This window comes from Petromyzon marinus, chromosome 25 (assembly GCF_048934315.1).
Source record: "Petromyzon marinus isolate PM22_M1 ecotype Great Lakes invasive population chromosome 25, UKy_Petmar_22M1.pri1.0, whole genome shotgun sequence".
Classification (NCBI taxonomy): domain Eukaryota; kingdom Metazoa; phylum Chordata; class Hyperoartia; order Petromyzontiformes; family Petromyzontidae; genus Petromyzon; species Petromyzon marinus.
The window spans coordinates 3,691,133-3,708,208 of record NC_133691.1 but is presented as its reverse complement, the minus strand read 5'-3'; the positions used below and the strand labels follow the sequence as shown (position 1 = coordinate 3,708,208).

The 17,076-nt window shown below is 49.8% G+C and overlaps 1 long non-coding RNA gene across 2 annotated transcripts in view; it reads left to right on the top strand.

The window, feature by feature from the left end:
• Positions 1-17,076, top strand: part of LOC142929129 (uncharacterized) — a 138,088-nt gene that overhangs the window by 46,692 nt on the left and 74,320 nt on the right. The window lies entirely within an intron of this gene.

Below are 17,076 nucleotides of genomic sequence, written 5' to 3'. Positions count from 1 at the left end.
GAGCGGCAATATATTTTCATCGGTTGCGTAACGCTGTGTGGAAGCTACCTGGTCTGTTGCTCCGCACTAAGCTTCAGGTCTTCTCGGCCACGGTCATTCCCTCCCTTCTCTATGCTTGCGAAACGTGGACCCCCTTAATGGAGCATCTTCACCGGTTGGAAACATTTAGGCTGGCCTGCCTACGATCCATCCTGGGTTTAACCAGGCTGGATTGTGTGAGGAGCTCACAAATCCTTGAAAGATCTGGGCAAGGTCCCATCGGTGAGCTCCTCCGGCAGGCAAGGCTGCGTTGGCTGGGTCATGTAGCCTGCATGCCCAGCCACCGCATGCCGAAACAGCTTTTGTTCTGCCGGATCGAGGGGGATAAACGGGCGCGGCACGGGCTAGAGAAGAGATGGAATGATGTGGTACAGGAGGACGTGGAGCTGAGTGGACTTGCCGATGACTGGTACCAGCGGTGTCAAGATCGGCCTCTGTGGAGGAGGCTCGTGAAGGACGCTACTGGGCAGTTGGAGGCAGTCGCCCTCCAACAACAACGGAGAGTGGAGGAGCGACGCTCAGAACAACGAGCGGAGCGCCGGGTGGCTAAAGCACAGCAGGTTGGCACAGTAGGGGGCACAGGTGGTGCATCAGCCACTCATCTCAGTCAGTCGACCCGTGGCACCTGTGTCTGCCTCGTGACCTCCTGCCCACGGGCGTTCGACACTTCACGTGGCATCAAGGTGCACATGGCCTGGCACAAGCGTCGTGGTGACGTCACCTCCACTTAGTGGCGAATGGCGATTGTTGTTGTCTCTGTGTGTGTGTCTCTCTATATGTCTCTCTGTGTGTGTGTCTCTCTCTGTGTGTGGGTGTGCCTCTCGGTGTGTGTCTCTCCTTCCCTAGTTTGTTCCCCTCGTTGTCTAACGATCTGGATGTCTCACGAGCACAGCCACCGTTGCGTTGGCTCGTTTACATTGACATGCAAATCTCTCACAATACAATGGCCACCTCCTCAGCTCTCGCAGCAACCACAACCCTCCCCCATCTCAGTTCCCATCTTTGGATTTCCCACTCGCTCAGGCACAATCTCTAGCCCCCACCCTCTTGCCCGATGCGGCAACCCCCTCCCCCCCCCCCTCTCGGTTCTATATATAAGGACTTGTTTCAGCAGCCTGTTCCTCTTTCCCACCTGAAGACGATTGCTTGTGTGGCGATCAAAACGTCGTGATCTATTAATTTGTTCTACCTACGTGACTTTACCGAAAGAACCAACGAGTATACTTTAGCTAGTGTCAGGCTCTGGATCACTCTTCATACTTCCTCAACCGATGGCACATCAGCCAAACACTCACAGGGAGTGGCTACTTGCTCAAATATATGAAGCACCGCAGGCCCAGCAAGTTCACAACCAACTTGCCCCATGATGCTCTCTGAGCCGAGGGGTTGCTCCTCCCACAAGACCTCACAGGCGCGACCAGAAAACCTACAAACCTGTCCCTGGGAGTGGGGGGTCGCAGATCGGATCACCACTCTTTCAGTAAAGCCTAGTTGTCGCCATGGCTCTGCGAGAAATTATTTGATGCAGTTTCCACCATCCTAGCAACCCACGACCACCGTACATCCTTGCTAAGCCACACGGCTCTCATCACCTGTGATTTTATAAATATATAAAACTATATATTTACAAACGTACACATATATACAATTATAATATTGGGTATCTTCTTTGGTTCTTTCGGTAAAGTCACGTATAATGAGAATAAAATAATAAATTGATAAAATAAAATAACACAATAATATTTATAATGACTTTTCCGAAAGAACCAAAGAAGACGAATCCTTGCAGTCACGAAAGCTTTAAATCGAAAAATATTGGGTATGTAATGAAAAATGCAAAAATGTTCACTTCATACTACCGGAGATACAAAAATAAAATTTGATGGTTCGGAAAAACGATATCACGAGTCGGCATTAATGCGGCACAAGTCAGAGTGGACAATTTGCCAAATAACATCTCAGTCCTGTGCAGTTCTCCGCTCCTTTCTTTTCAATTCAAGACGATGATGCTCAGGAGCAAATCCGATTTTTATTGGCGTTGTTCGGCGGTCATCCCTGAATTCATATCAATTTAAATCCGCTTTAGCAAAGCGTGATTTAGAGAGAACAGCATTGGAAATGACAAGTATTGATTAAGGTTCTGTCTCTTCACTGCAGTGACTGTGATGTTATTCAGACTGTATTTGAGAAGCCATTAATTTTAAAGAGTTCCAAACGAAATTCCTCCTCTCTGCATGCAGTACACAATGACACTTCTTGTGGACCTGCAAAAGAAGCATACTCGTGTTTATATTCAAGGCCTCTTTGACAAAGGAACAACCTTTTAATAGCACATCATGGCTTAGTCATCCATTCATGCATTAGACTTGGGCTAAAAACTGCCGCTCAACAGTATGATAATAATTGTATGCTTAGGTTTGCTTCTCTAACCTCATTGCATGAATAAATAAATAAATAAACACGTGTGGGTTTTTTTCAGTGATTGTCCAATGAGAAAAAATTACATTTCATCTCTTTTACAGATTACAAAATGGGCACCAAAATCATGTTTCACATTATTTTCACATCCAGACCCAGAGCAGGGGCTTCCTGAAATATTATTCCTACACAGAGTGCGTCAGCGGAGACATTAAAACGGTATCTGTTTCAGCGCCCACCTCCACTTTAATAATCCTTGCGGCAGTCACATCAATCTCTCCCATATCTTTAAGCAACATCCCCATTTTTGCGATCATACTCCAAGTGCGTCAATGCACCTTTAAACGGACTGTTTTGAAATGTCAGTCGTATTTCAGTTCCCAAGAAAAAGTGGATGACAATGTTTTAATTCTTTGTTATACGGTATACGTCAAACATTTCCTTTAAATGTCTACGTGGCTGGTGGGTTGCTTGTTGTAGTCGGGCAGCATATGGGTACGTGCGTATCGCTTTGTTTATCTTGCCAACAAGGCCCCACTGCCTTCAGTGGCTGTGATGCGTTTTGTCTACTCATTGAGATTAACTGGTTATTGTATGATTTTCAATAAGGACTCGCATTAGGTGCCAGGCCATTGTAAATAATACAATGGCTAAATGGTGGTACCGGAGTCAATAAGCCGAATGGGCTGAATTGTTGGGGCAAGGGTAAACAATGTTGAACTCATTTGCATAACCTTCATTTTAATGACCTCCCAAATGACACTTGATGGCTGTGGTTGTGAGTGTGATGACTGTGGTTGTGAGTGTGTTGACTGTGGTTGTGAGTGTGTTGACTGTGGTTGTGAGTGTGGTGGCTGTGAGTGTGGTAACTGTGGTTGTGAGTGTGGTGACTGTGGTTGTGAGTGTGTTGACTGTAGTTGTGAGTGTGGTGGCTGTGGCTGTGAGTGTGGTAACTGTGGTTGTGAGTGTGGTGACTGTGGTTGTGAGTGTGGTGACTGTGGTTGTGAGTGTGGTGGCTGTGGTTGTGAGTGTGATGACTGTGGTTGTGAGTGTGATGACTGTGGTTGTGAGTGTCATGGCTGTGGTTGTGAGTGTGTTGACTGTGGTTGTGAGTGTGATGCCTGTGCTTGTGAGTGTGATGACTGTGGTTGTGAGTGTGGTGGCTGTGGTTGTGAGTGTGGTGGCTGTGGTTGTGAGTGTGGTGGCTGTGGTTGTGAGTGTGGTGACTGTGGTTGTGAGTGTGATGGCTGTGAGTGTCATGGCTGTGGTTGTGAGTTTGGTGACTAGCGGTTAGCGCTGCACTTTCAACCCGGCGACCCGAGTTCGATTGCCGCTCACGACCAACACCAGTGACGATTATATGAACCGGTCCTGGGCCTCCTCAAGGTCGACACAACCTCAAATGAGGACCTGATAGAATGTGTAAAATCCCCACTGAGGAGACAAAGGCGACCGGGAGTGGTGCTGGCCACTCACCCTCTCGTGTGCTGTGCCGGTCTTCATAGTTACTCTCTAATAGCACTTGATCGCAACAGTCTAGTAAGGCTATATGGTGGGGGGGGGTTGTGACTGTGAGGGTGTTGGCTGGGAGAAGCCCTTTGCTGTGGATGTAAATTGTTTGAGAAATACGTGACCTGCCGTGACCCTGGAATTAAAACGCTCTTTGAGTTAGATCGCTTAAATATAAATGTCGTTAAACCCACCACCACCCGATACAGCCAATTTTTTTACGTAATTGAAACGTGCCAATTCGTTATTAGTAAAACACACCGGTGGGTTGGAGAGTAAACCCACAATTGTAAAATGAGTAAACCCACAACAAAAACCTCTTTTATGGATAATATTGGTCGCGAACGCCTCCGTGTTAAACTAAAACGCTCCTAAATTTTGATTTAAAGCTTTTGTGATTGCAGGGATTCATATTCTTGGTTTATATTTTTATTATTTTATTGTTTCCCTTCTACGTGACTTTACCGAAAGAACCTAGGATATAAAACGCTCTTCTTTGTGAGCAAACGTCTGGGAATTACTTAAGCTCTGCTCGTACATGTAACTTACAAATGCACATACAGATAAGCCGGCTTGTTGTGTAGATGATGACGTTTGCAGGCTGTACCCTCTTCATTTTATCTCTCGCTTGTCACAAACTCATTTGCGCACTCCACTGCTCATTGACGGTAATCCTCAAAAACGACGAAGCCAACACAACGGACCTCTCGTCGGAGAACTAAGCAGTCCGCTATTAAACGACAATAATACGCAGCGATCTCAGCAAAAAAACAAAACCCATTAAAAACCATAACGCAATTTAATTGTGTCTCGTCTGTTTAAATGCCGTCGGTGATGACAGCTTGCTTGCTTTGCGAGGCTTGTAATTAGGACAGATTTGATCATTACCTGGCAGTTTGGAGGGCTGCGAGGGTGGCAACCATCGTGGGTGGATCGTTCTGCCAGGTTGTCGGTGCCAGCCCCATGGTGCGATTGGCTATTATATCATCGTTTAGTTGTCAGCTGTTTTGTTGTTTTTGCAGCGATCGTCGGCGGATACGGGAGTGTGTGGCTACCCGAGACTTGGCCACCGAGGAAGGTGACTCGTCCACTGTTGCTGGACGCTTAATCGGGCGGCTCAGAGACCACGGCGCGAATGTCCCGAGTTCAAATATTAAACTTTCACAGCTACTTTGGATGAAAACTGAGCTCTCAAGTTTCGTTAGCTGACACTGTCAGTACAGCACCACTCCGAACTTGCGCAACACAATGGTCACGTTCAATTCAGTTTGGCAACATTTCAACTCTGAAAATGAATTTTTTTTCCATTTTTGGCTGTCACGCAACAAACAGTTCTCTGTCGCAGATGCGGTGGGGAAGGTGCTGCCTGCAAGTTGGACAAAAACTTTCCTGTTGAAGAGATCTCACAAGCACTTGCGTGATATCTCCTTTTTTTACTGAAGGTGATTCATTTGCTCTGTGAGATTTACGAATGGATTCTTTCTCTCATGACATAATGCCGAGAGCACAATGGGGATAACAATTTACAGCCCTTCGTCAATCTTGTAAAATTTTCGTCCTTCCCCCACATCTCCGATTAGCACGGTTAGCTATGTACAGTACTAAAGAGGCTCAACGTACAGCCATACAAGGCCACACCATGCCGTGTCATTCATGGGGGTTTGTTTGACCTTGCTTTACAAACACATCGGCAGTGCACGTTGGTAGAGAAAGGAGGATTGGGCGCAGGCAAGGAACGGTTCAGATGTCGCTCGCCACTGCCGTTAGCCTTGGCCAGCAATGGAACTCAGACTGCTGGATTCATAGCGCAGTGCACTAATCTATGCCCCACCGCTCCATCCCCAATCGGGATAATATCAGTGGGGAAAAAGACAACATATTAAAAAAGAATATGTGCACTGTATCATGTTAAGGGGGAGGAGGACACATCGTGTATTCATATCTCTAGTTGAAAGGATATCACCAAAGTATCGGTCTCCGAACAATTAATTAAATTTACGATTACCTTCCATCCACATCATTAACATCTGAATATGCCGTGTGTGCGTGTTATGTACGCAGTTGCTTTGTACTCTGGTTGAAAAAGGAATATCCAGCCTTTGTGTGCATCGGAGGGGGGGGGGGGGGGGGGGGGTTGAACGCATGCATTCATTCATGCATCGCATGGATCGCAAGCTCTACGTGTGTATGATCTATAAATTAGTTTGTTCGAAATTCGGCTTCGGCAATGTGCTTATGCATGCACCACGTGTGCATCCCCTAGTATGCGCGTGCAGTGGCGTATCACATATTTAACAGGAGCCAAGTGCCGTTGAGCATCGGACCAAGAGCGGCGCTGTATAAACCCTGCGTTTTAGCCTGCAGCACGCGCGCTCGTGAAGTCCACAAGGCAAATGAAGACAACGTCGGAGGGCGCCGATGCCGCGCTTATTGCAAGGCCCATTCTTCATGTTTCGTGATTTGTCTGGTAAAAATGCATTGACGGTAAAATGGAGCGCGTTGTGTTCATTTTGAAAGGGGAAAAACAGAAAAACGTACCACATTTGGCAATAGCACTGTGGCCCTGTAAAGAGAAACGATGTGTGATAGCTGGCTTTCCAAGCAAAGGCAACAGAAGGGCCATTGCTTGAAACGTCGCCTATTGTATATATATATTTTGTCACAATTCTGGAAAATCGCCTGATGAAGCTGGTCGTAATCACCAGCGAAACTTCGCATTCAAATTCTAAATGTTGCGGGTTTACTCTCCAACGCACCGGTGTGCTGAAGTAGTAACTAATTGGCGCGTTTTGTTTGAGTGACGAACCGTACTCATTGGCTTTGTCGGGTGGTGGTGGGTTAAAGACACATTTATATTAATTAAAAAAAAAACTTTATTATGGTGATATTTTATTTCTTTGAAGGATTGTTGTGTATCTTTTATTTATTCCTGATTGTGCTTCACTGCCAACGCAGCAGCATAACTAAAATATTCGTTGAATTTCCGTGCTAAAAAAGATTTGTAATTGGTGCGATTGTTCTCACCTTCAATTTGACGGTCTTAAAAGAAGCGTGCATTCACACATTGGGCGCAAAGGCACTCTACACACATGCATTTGTATTACGATCATTATTACTATCATTTAATGAGGGTTTTCAAAAACAAGCACAAAGAGAAAAAATTTCAGGATACGCAAACTTTCAAATGCAGCAGCAGCAGCCCCCGGCAACGATCTGGGACATAATAAATAAAGCAAGTGAAATAACTGCTTTTAGAACTTCTTTTTGTGTTAAATGTTTTGCCCTTCCCATGCACCTCCCATTAGCACGGTTGGCTACGTACGGTGCGAAAAAAGTTCAACACACACACAGCACCTCCGATTAGCACGGTTGGCTACGTACGGTGCGAAAGAAGTTCAACACATACATACAGCACCTCCGATTAGCACGGCTGGTTACGTACGGTGCGAAAGAAGTCCAACACACACACAGCACCTCCGATTAGCACGGCTACCTACGTACGGTGCGAAAGAAGTTCAACATGCATGCATAAACTGACGCAGGTAAAAGAGGTATACGGACTTCGTGGCTATCACTTTATTGTTCGTCTCAACCAGCAGCTGCCATCTCTTTGAGCAACATGTCCTGCGCAATCCTTTCAAGTCGGCGCTGATGCCTCTAACTCGCGCTTTTATGTTCTACAATTCACGCGGTCCCCTTTGCTGTCTCGCAGTGTAAACTCCAAGCATTTCTGTGTCTATACCGCGGTGGGCCACAGAGAGCAACATCCATGCCACTGTTGTGATTTGCGATGACACCCTAAGTCCCAGGTCATGGCACTGCAAACAGTCAGCTGTACACCACAACAAACATGTAGGCACCTCCCTTTAAAGGCCTGCTGCTCCACCTTCACACTTATCTTCATTACAAACACTATCGCACGAGCGTATGCATCCATCACAGTCCAGTCGAGAAGGAAGCCTTTTTATTAGAAGCGTACGTGTGTGTGTGTGTGTGTGCGCAGTTGGGGAGCGGTAGCGAGCCGAGTTCGATTCCCGCTTGCGGCCCAACACTCGTGACGATTATCTGAATCGGTTTTGGGCCTCCCCTAGATCGACTCAGCCTCAAACGAGCCACTCGGTGCGGTGTGTAAACATCGCCACTAGGGAGACAAAGGCGACCCAGCGCGGTGCTGGCAACCCACCCCCCTCGCGTGCCGTGGCGGTCTTCATCGTTGCTCGCTAACAGCACTTGCCCCAACAGTCTGTTAAGGCTACACGGGGGGGGGGGGGTATTTGTCTTTGTGCGCCGGTGCATGCATGGGGAAGGTGGTGGACGAGGGGGGGAGGGGGCTCAGAAAGATCTGGGGAGATGAAATCCCACAGGCGCCCGCGCGCGCGACCACACGGCAGGGTCTGCTTGGCTCCACCATGGATCAGCTCCAATGACACCCCTCTCAAGGACACTTCTGCCATTTGGATACACTGGAGAAAACAATTGTCTTATTTTTCTCTCTCTCTACACACGCATATATAGATATAGATACGTGGCTGCATGACTGTGTATGTATGCGGCTGTTGCTAGGCTATTTCCACTTCGCCACAATTTATTCTTGTTCATTTCACACGTGCACAAGTGGACACCTGTGTGTGTGTGTGTGGCGGTGCAGTGGCGAGCTTGGTGACCCAAGCTGAAATCCCATTCACGACCAAGAGCAGTATGTTAACTGGTCTCCTAGGTCTACTCAGCCAGAAAACGGGTGCATGGTGTGGTGTGTAACCATCAGCACTTGGGAGACAAAGGAAGCTGGGCGTGGTTTTGGCCACCCACCCACCCACCCCCTTGGCAATACGAGGCACCGTTGTCTTTGTGTGGGGAGTTTGCTGGCATAACGATGAGCGCACGACCTTACGAACCCGGCTACCGGGGTTTTGATTCTCGCACGTGGCTGACGTCGCTGGCAAGCGCGATTGGAACCTTGTGTTCTGTTGCTTCTCCGAAGGCACCCCGCCGGCATCAATAGGTGCTCGCTGACACCACTTTGCTCTGACGGTCTACAATAAACAAGCCTTGGAGGGTCGTTGTCTTTTGAGTATGCGTGTGCGTGTGTGTGCGTGTGTGTGTGCATGTGTGTGTGTGCGTGTGTGTGTGCGTCTGTGCATGTGTGTGCGTGTGTGTGTGCGTGTGTGCGTGTGTGTGTGCGTGTGTGTGTGTGCGTGTGTGTGTGTGCGTGTGTGCGTGTGTGTGTGCGTGCGTGTGTGTGTGTGCGTGTGTGCGTGTGTGTGCGCGCTCCGAACCCAGCGACCCGAGTTCGATTCCCGCTCACGGCCAACACCGGCAGTGACGATTGTCTGTAATTGGTCCTCGATCTCCCCTAGGTCGACTCAGCCTCCAATGAGTACCTGGTGCGTTGTGTAAACATCGCCACTGGGGAGACAAAGGCGACCGGGCGTGGTGCTGGCCACCCACCCCCTCGTGTACCGTACCGGCCTTCAGAGGTGCTCGCTAACAGCACTTGCGCCTACAGTGTGTTGAGACGACACGGGGGATCTTTGTCTTTGTGTGTGCGTCCGTGCAGCCACAACCTATGTCTGCTCCGTCCCCCCCCCACCGCTGCACAAACAGAGTCCCCTACTGCACCGCTTAGCCATGTTTTCCTGTGTGCCCTGGAATTACGCCACCCATTTGTCAGCTTTAATTACAGCGGAGCTGTAACTTTCGCACCCAAAAATGATGCGCCAATTAGCTCGTGGACCGTGCAAGGCAGTTAAATGCCCAACAAAGAGAAATGAATTCGGCGGGCCTCTATCAGCCTGTCTTGCCACGGCCGCCTCTGAGATTTTAATTGTCTGAACCGTTGGGTTACGTGCTGATAGCACCACTTAATTAACTTTCACCTTGCGTGGGTAGAATTTAGCGGTGTCACACGCTACACAACACCGCAATGAAGCAAACCTTTTTTTATTAATTGTCTTGCCCGGGGGTGACTTGTGGCAAGCAGATGGTTTTCGGGGCATCACCTCGAAGCGCAGCTCCTCTGCATGCACGCGAGAAAGAATCACCATCTGTCCCTTGAAGGGTTCACAGAATCCACACGCGAAGATTACCTACTAAGGAGGTGCAGCTGCCCCGGTTGAAAATGCCCCGAGGGATAATTCACGGACCGCCAGTGCTAATGGCAACAATAAATGGGGCAATGTGAATGCGCTGGGTTTGTGGATCAGTCAGAGTCGGAGCCGGTGCGCGAAATGCCTTTACCTGCAGGAACAACAATAATAACAACAGCAGCTGCTGCTTGTTTGGATGCAGCACAGCAAGTAGGTTACTGACGAGCGGGCAGATTGTCCTTAATCTGCGTCGGGGGTTTTATTCGGCTCTGGGTTGTTATTTACCAGAGCAGTGTTATTCGCTGGGTTCGCATGCTTGGCTGCGTACGGTGCCAAAGAAGTGAAGCATACATACGTACATACATAAGCTAGGGACATCGCCCAAGATATGGGGAAAGATGCTGACATGGTTAAAGGCACAGCCCTGCAACGGCTTGCTCACGTCACCGCTGGTGGACGGGCCTCCACTAGACGGCGCTATAGAGAGCCCCCTGCCCCCTTTCGAGAATTCCCGTTGGCCAGACATGTTGGCAGAAGTGGGAGTAGCCACACACCACCAACACATGAACTGCAGGTTGACTAGCCGTGGTGAACCCATGTTATACTAATGGGTGGACAGAGGCGGAAGTAGATTTAAGGAGTTTGCACCATTGTTTCAGATCGAAACGTCGCCCTCGAGATTGCAAGTCCGCTACGTTAACGGTAACACCGCGGGGAGAATGCTTATAACAATTGAGTATTTAATAGTCAGCTTACCCCCATTCTTAAGCTATTTCATTCGTGCTGCACTGCTTTGGACAACCACTGGCTGAGTCAATGACGATACAGATGACTATACAGATGGCTATACAGAATATCAATGATTCAACCGCTGGCTGAGCCATTGATATTGTGCATGGTCATTGGTCAGTGTCAATGACGCGCTCAATAATGGGGCTAAAGGTAACCATGTAGAGGATGGTAGGTCAAAAAGTCAAAGTGCCAAATCACATCTTGATGATTCAGCTAAAATACATCCCCTTGATTATTTGTCTAGTTTTAATGGAGACGTACATCGACGTATGGATGATACCGACCGTGTGAAGTATCGGCCAGAAACATGAACATTGACAAAGGAAATGTAACAAAAGCCGGGACGGTTCCTGCTTGGAAATAGGCACGAATATGAACGTATGGAGATGAGAACGTGCGCAAGGTAGATGCATCGCTCATAATGATTGTTAAGAAAAGTAAGTGGGCTTGGGCAGGACGCGTTGCGAGTAGGGATGATGGCCCGTGATAAAACTAATGATGGAGTCGCAGCCGAAGGAGGTAACATCCAAAAAGTACATCCACTGAAGAGACGGAGTGATGAAATCAGCACTTTGGGCAGGAGTTTGATGGATTGTTGCATCGTGCGACCATGAAAGATTCTGATGGCTCCGAGAGGAATTTTATACAGCAGTGATCAAGATGTAGGCATTGACACGTTTCTTTTTTCCATCTCCACATTCAAACCGACCATGGGTCTTGCTCATCTCCACTGGCACCCCTGAGCCAGAAGTGGTAATTCCACATTCCTGTGAGAAGGGCCAATCTCTCAAAAGAACAATCACCGCTGACCTCCCACTAAGCCGTGCTCATGTTCATATAAATTGAAAAGCTGTAAACTTCTGACGTTAAAACACAGGAATATTGTGTATATACTGGGATGCTGGAATGCTGAAATGTAGACATTTCACGTATTTCATTATGAATTCCTGTTATATAGCCTTAAACACTAAATCCAGCTTCCAGTGCCGGTGGGTATTTTGCATAGCCTTTCCATAATCTGAGATGTGCTATCTGATGTAACGTTTAACCCAATCTTAACATTAACATTTTCAATTTAGTGTCAGGTCATAAGTCAGACCCTGTGCAAATCCACACCTATATATCACGGGAAAGAAAAAAAAAAATGCTCCAAGTTTTATTTGCATTTTTTTTTATCAAACCAGATGGCTTTAACCAAATCAAAGAGGGTTTGGGGGTAAAGAAAATATACATCAAATAAACGAATATTGCCATGCATACACATTTAAAAAATGAAATGCCCTGCTCATGAACACGCATCTCTCCGCAGTGAGATGCCGCAACGCCGTTCATTCTGTCCCATGCAAAGTGCGACGAGCTTCCATATGCAGGAACGATGCGCGGCGAGAAAGGTTATGGATGAAGGTCAAGCACATACCATTACGCAATGCGAAGTAGTGTGAAAAATAAACCACCATCATCATTCATAATGCGACCGCATTGCCTGCCAAGTGTTGTAGAGGAAGTCATGTATACAGTGTATAACTAATGTGCATTCACCTTGATGAATTTCCCACAAGCTGCTGCGCGCTCGGCATATGGATATGGAATCAAGCCTCGCCGCATGGCTAAGATTCCTTCCCTTTTTCGCAACCCCGTGCGCGCGATGCTGACGGGAGCCGCGTGCAATGATGGAGCGCCCGACCGCCTCATGCGTCCACTCGTACCCCTGATTCCTTCCGCCTCTCTCTCTCTCTGTCTGATGTTCTCGCCCTGTCCGTCGTCGCCTCGTGTGTGTGTGTTTCAGTGTGGGTAGCGGTGAGCACGCTGCGCTTACGAATCCCGCGACCCGAGTTTAATTACCACTAAAGGTCACCAGCACCAGTGACGATTATCTGAACCGGTCCTGGGCCTCTCCTAGGTCGACTCAGCCTCAAATGAGTACCAGTGGCGATGCGTGTAAACGTTACCACTAACGGCCACCAGCACCAGTGACGATTATCTTAACCGGTCCTGGGCCTTTCCTAGGTCGACTCAGCCTCAAATGAATACCAGTGGTGTAAACATACCATGGGGAGACAAAAAGGCGACCGGGCGTGGTGTCGGCAACCCCACCCCCTCGTGTGCCGTGCCGGCCTTCATAACGATGCTCCCAACACATCAGTTAAAGCTATACTGGGGGGGATCTTTGTCACATAATCCAATTTGCGACACAATGAGGTTGCACAACGGTTTCACCCCAGGAGGCGTTCAGCCCGACTCTCCGAGCGCTCCCTGGCACCCCCCCCCCCCCACACACAAACTGTCCACCCACTTTTCAGACCAAGTCGTGAATTGGCTACAGCCTCGTGGGTAAAACGTGAAAATGCCAGTGTGGGTAATGACCCACTGAACGTGGCGTCATATTAAATGGCAAGCGAATTAATGGCAATGCAACATTCGCATTTACTCGGGAGTGGTTTGGTCATCGTGTTCGTTGCCGGGTGACAAGGAAGGCAGCTCACGCGATGTGGGATACGCTCTCGAGCGCGTGAAGTGGGATACCAACGATGATGACAACGAGCCGCCGATCTCACATTTGTGGGACATCTCTAAAGCGAACCGCTGCGCATTTATTCCGTAGGCGTATTTAACCATGCTGGGTGGGTGCTGTGATGGATCGTGAGTTTTGCTCACGGGTAACGCTAACATCATCAGTTGTCTCCCTGTCCGTGCGAGCTGCGCGACAGCTCCTCGAGCAGAGAGCGCAGTGCAGAGCCATTATAAATGTGATTCCGCTATTTGGGGAATTTGCACGGAGTATGGGGGACAGGCTTGAAACGTGTTTCATCACTAAGGCAGAGAGTAGAACACAACAATGGCTTAGCGAGTCCCATTACTTTTCAGAGCCGGCTGAGAATTAATGTCATTTGTACGTGTGCGAGCAAAGCATGGCCAGGCGGTATCTCCCTCTCGATGATTACCGCGCGTTATCCTGCGTCCTTGAGTTTCTCCTCACTTTGAAACCCCACAGCCAGCCTCTTGCCCCCCCCCCCACTCACCCATGCTGCAATCGTCGGGGTATACAGAGCCACGCACGCGAGATTGCCCTCCCGCTTGCACCAAGGTGTACAGACATCCGAAGTAAACAAGCAAAGAGGGGGGGGGCGGCTTGGCACGTGTGGCATGGGGGAGTGGAAGGGGGGGGCGGGAGTTGGATGTATTGGCAGTGGCTTTTCTCGTCTCTGACTCCCCCCCACCCCGTCCCCTTCTCGACCGTGCCCCTCTGCACGCCGGTCACCACCAGGCCGCACGTGGTGGGAGGCGAAAGGGTGAGGAGTTGGTTCCGGGGTGGGGGGCTAATGGTGGGCGCGCAGCCCCCCTCCCTTTGCTGCACACGGCCAAGCTCTTCATCACTGTCAGGCCGGCCTGCCGGGCGCTTGGAAACTGATGTCCTGTCAAATTCCGCATCCCCTAACTCAATCCGGCCAAGTAAGAGAGAGAGAGAAGGAGATAGACGGAGAGAGAGAGAGAGAAGGAAGGGATGGCAGAGAACAGGAGGAAAGAATGCATGCAGGATGAGAGCATGCGCACTCAGAGATGGAGGAAGATTGGGACATTTCAGAAGATGCGGAGAGACAGAGAGAAATAATGTGGAAACGTAGCAGAAGAAGATGAGAAAGGGGGGGGGGGGAGGGCGGGGGGAGAGGGATAAGGAGAGAGGGGTTAACTGAGGGAATGACTTGACAAAAGACAGACACGGCCAGAAAGAAGATGGAATGTGTGGGAGAGGCAGGAAACATGGGAGACGGGGAGACGGGGAGAGGAGACATCGCTGTCGAGAACTGAGAGATGGCGAAATGCCGAGAAGGGGTTGGAGGGCTGCCGGCACGGGGGAGGAGGAGTTGAGGGGGGGGGGGGGGTGGAGAGACGGGGGTAGCACTGAGGTCGCTCCTCCGTGCGTGCTCGCAAGCACAGTCCCTGTGTCCGTCTTGGCTCCCATTTTCATTCGCGTCCTCGCCACGTAATTAACCCTCGCCACTTCAAACATCCCCGAAGCCGCGCTGCTCGCGTGCAGCCCCAGCGTGCGACGGCTGGCAGGCGATGGAGGAGAAGTGGCAAATCTCATTACGCCTCGCGGCCCAGACACCCAGTGCCACTGCCACTGAGCGTCCTCATTTCTGCTCCTATCGTGGCTGTCGGTCTCGATTTATGGCGAGAAACTTTGTGCGCACAAATATCAAAATGTTCTCGCATTGTTGTATTTGAAGCGGATCGCTCGGGCTACGGGGGATAACAGAGCCAAGTTGCGTTTTGTGTAAGGAGGCGGGGGCTTTTTTTCTCATCTTCCACGAGGAAGACTCGAAACGCCAAGGGGGTTAATGAGACGTAGGGCGAGCGGGGCGAAGATTGAGAGTCGTGGGGAGTCCGAGGTAAACATCCGTCAGCGAGCGTGGCGCTTTTCACCTGTCTTCCCGTGTCTTCCGCTCGCTCCTTCAGGACCTGCCTCGTGCATCTCCAACCGGGCTGCGATACGCTCTACGCATTCGTCTCTTTCTCATTTTCACCCCTCCTGTAACCTTCCCCTTCCCTTCTCCCTCCACGCACTCACCGCACACCCGCTTGCTTTGCCCCCCCCCCCCCCCCCCCACTATCGCCACCGCCAAACAACCCCCACTCGCTACCTGCCCACCACCCCGCTGTGGCCATTCTGCCGACCACCACCACCCCCCGCCCCCGACCGCCCCCCCCCCCGCCCCCCCGAACTTTAAATTCGGCCAAAAAAAAAAGGAACACGCAGTGCCACAAGCAGGCACGCAAAGCAGCCGCCCTCCCCCTTCGCCGCAACCCGCCACTCCCGTGTAACGATGGCCGGGAAAGGCGAGGAGGATGTTCGGCAATATCAATGAGAGCGGAGAGGGTGAAAAAATGCCCGCGGTCAGGACAAATTGGCCTCGGCGAGTTTCGATTTTTCGCACACGCGGCGCGGTGCCTCGTAGCGCCAGGCCGGTGTTGTGGCGCGCGTCGTGACCGCACGCACGCACGCACGCCTTTAGGAGGGGACGAGAAGGCTCGCCGTGGCTTCCGTGAAAGCACCCGGCGATCCGCTGCGGCGATTTCAACTTTCCTGACGCGAGGTGCGAGCCGCGTCCAATTGCTGTTGTGAACGACGTCACGACGTGTGCGACTGCATTCAAGCTGTGCCATCAAACTCAAGTTCCTACAATTTACTGCGCGCGCCATCCCCCACCTCCTCCCAAAGCACTTCCCTCGCGGGCAGTGTTTACGCGTTTAGCGACCGATCCTCTCCAAAGCACCAGAACCGCACCGCCCAGCGCGTCTCAGCCAGTGGGGTCCCTTAACCCGAGGTGCACCACCTGGCTATGTAGGTGGTGCACCTACCAACACGTCAACTTTCGCTTGCGCACACAGGCGGCTTGAACTTGGGGGGGAGCGTCAAGATACTCAAGTGCCCTGGCCAGAGGTGCAAGCTGAGTGTGTTGACGTTGGAGTGTCAGCCTTAGGCAATATATATATATCTGAACTAATAATAATAATAATTCTGCACAAAAAAAACTCGATTTACTCTGTGGAATGTAGTTTTCACTCTTTATTCTTTGCATTAAACGAAAAGTATCCCCCCGCTTTAATTTCATAGCAGGTCTTCTTGGCAAAGCAAGCACGCAAGCAAGAGAGTGATGTTGTCTCAATGGTCGCTCGCTCGATTATAAATAATACATACCAACTCATTAACCCACCGTGTACGGACTTGATTGCCACGTTGTAGCTGTGTTCGTTTCCTCACCATTTCCCTCCCTCTCCTCTTGTGCTCGAGCCTCATACCACCTCCATTGGCAATGCGTTTCTTATTTTTTTTCATTTGACCTCTGATGACGATAACAGTCGCACAATTCGTGACTCATTTGGTCATTTGTCGGGCACCCTGGGCCAGGTACGATCGATTACATTCACTCGAAACGTCCATTTCCACGCAGTCTCAAATTACGACAATTGCGCACCTGGAATGGGCAAATGCGAACTAATTTGGAAACAAAATAAAAAATAATCCCTCACACCGGTAGCCCTTTGCCGAGATATGGATTTTTTCGTTCGCCACAGGGCTCTGTTCTCCCTGCTCAAGTGCTTGCCCCAATGATTGCCAGGATTCACACTCATTAGAGAGCCAAATACAGCCTCCGCCGTGAGACCAAACACTGCTCTTATGGATCTACCATGCGGGAGGGAGTGTGAACTCGAGTAAAAGGCTGCATCG